The 2,346-nt window shown below is 31.4% G+C and overlaps 1 non-coding gene across 1 annotated transcript; it reads left to right on the top strand.

Moving 5' to 3' along the window:
- The first annotated feature begins 1,707 nt into the window (after positions 1–1,707).
- Positions 1,708–1,780, top strand: TRNAF-GAA (transfer RNA phenylalanine (anticodon GAA)). Its single transcript has one exon. It is a non-coding gene; the product is annotated as a tRNA-Phe (tRNA).
- Positions 1,781–2,346: the final 566 nt, after the last annotated feature.

Below are 2,346 nucleotides of genomic sequence, written 5' to 3'. Positions count from 1 at the left end.
TGGGATTAAAAGAAACTGATTAAAAGTAAGGGGACTGGTTTTGCAAATCATTGATAGTTGCAAAATGGGCTGTTGGATCACTTTGGAAGGGTCGGACGAAATCTATGGGAAGCCCATAGAAGATTTCGTCCAAGGGGGCCTTCTGGAAGGTTTCCATGGGCTGCTTAAGGGTTAAGCAATCAGATTAGGGTTTCCACTTAAAACCCTAGCAACTACAAGTATATAAGGACCCCTTAGCCTCTAGAAATCGACCACTTGATTCCTAAGAGAACCCTAGCCAATTTCTTAATCTCTCTTCATCATTCTTTGCTTGTGGTGTTTGTGACTCCATTATAGGTGCAACGCTTGGGGCACTAGGCTTTCGAAGGTCAAGGAATTGAAGTGAGGATTGCTTGTTACTACTAGCTAACAAGAAAGATACTCATCTAACCCTAATATGATTATATTTCAATTTTATATCTTAGAATTAGGGTTCTTGCTTTGGAAAATTAATTTGCATGTATAACTTGAGAAAAACCTAGGTCCAAAGCAATTAGGGTTGTATGTGCACATAAGAATGTTGTAATGCTCAAAACCCATCATTTTATTGTTGCATAAGTCTCATCATGTCGTTTTTCTGAAGCCTCCATGAATTTATTAAGCATGGACTCTAAATCAATTTTCTTTTCAGGCTGTGGTTACTCTTTTTGGTAGATTCCTCGACCTGTTTGCCTAAATCTTTCTTCCTTTTTCTTTTTTTATTCATCATAAGGCAACCATTCTTTCTTTGGCTTCCTCCAATCTTCATCGTATTTGTCTCTACTTGAGTAACATACTTAAGCTTTCTTATTCCCGTTATCGTCCAAATGGAAATCTTTTGTTAAATGTGGTCCATTGCATCTTTCACAACCCACACGAATAGTATGTATAGATTGGTCCATCTTTGTCATTCTTCTGTCCATATTATTCAACATAACTAACACAATCGCCATGTCTTCAGAAGTGTCACTCCCAATTCCTTTAGTTCCATCATGTCGAGGATTATGATACTCACGCGAATGTTTAGAAAAATCTTCTATTAACTCTTTAATTTCAGCTGAGTTTTTCTTCGTTAAAAGTCCTTGAGAATCAAGGAGTTTGTTTTTAGGGTTGTATTTTTAAAATATACATTTAGTTATCTATAATCTAAAAAGCATATATTTTAGGGTTCCAAAAATTGAAAATTTAATTTTTCTTGTCATTAAAGGTTTTTCTTCCATAAACACAAGTTTCGTAAACATTGTTGTTTTTCATCCATCAAATAGAATAGGCATCTAAAACATTGTAAAATAGAGGTTTTAGCGATGTGTGCTTTTGTAATTAATAATGTGATTTTGTGGATCCGTACAAGTTTAAGATTATTTAATTTAATATTTTTATAAATCATTATGCCATATAAGAATTATATTATACTTTTCTCAAAATAAAATATATGATTTAGTAAAAACAATATACATTATACATGGATATAAACATCCCTTTTAATATACTTCGAACAAACTCCCACCTTTCATCTATTTTAATTTTGTTAACTCTAATGCCTGATAATTGTATATGGGTGGCCAAATATAGTTCTGAACAAACTTTGGGGCTTGGGCGTCTTTGTTTTATCTATCCGCTACTTGACCAATTGATGATGGTGACAAATAGTTACAATATATAACTAAAGATATGGGAAAATAACAAAAAGCGGGGATAGCTCAGTTGGGAGAGCGTCAGACTGAAGATCTGAAGGTCAGGTGTTCGATCCACCTTCACCGCAAATATTTTTCCTTCCTTATTGTTAACTATTCCATTATTTTTACACAAATATGTGATTTTCAATTTTCAGTAAATCTTTTAATTGAACATGTTACCAATTCCAAACATGCTCAATTGCTCATATCAAACTAAATAAGTTCTAATGTTAAATATAATTAGCATTTAAATACTACTAAAAGCATACTATCATATAAAACATTTAAATACTATTATAAGCATACTATTAAATAAAAAGAGAAATAAAATAAGCATTTATAAAACAATTAGCAACTTGATATGTTTGAATATACTTAGTACAACATGAAACCCACTTGACCCGTTTTATTTTTACTTTTAAAATTCTAACCATTTGTTATATCTCACATAATTATAAATAAATATCATTAAAATCTAAATTTTTTTATGTGAGCGAATTAGCTAAAGGTACAATTAGTAAGGCATAATGTACAACTATATTAAGGCATGAAATTTAAGTTTAATTTCTGAACTTCTTAAATTTAAGTTTAATTTCTAAACTTCTTAATCTGCCACTTGCAACCCTTTCATTTTGTAAAATGATATTTTTCA

Source organism: Lactuca serriola, chromosome 9, assembly GCF_051521515.1.
Source record: "Lactuca serriola cultivar US96UC23 chromosome 9, Lser_US96UC23_V15, whole genome shotgun sequence".
Classification (NCBI taxonomy): Eukaryota; Viridiplantae; Streptophyta; class Magnoliopsida; order Asterales; family Asteraceae; genus Lactuca; species Lactuca serriola.
Note: the sequence above shows the minus strand (reverse complement) of the source record. Positions and strands in the feature narration are given on the sequence as shown.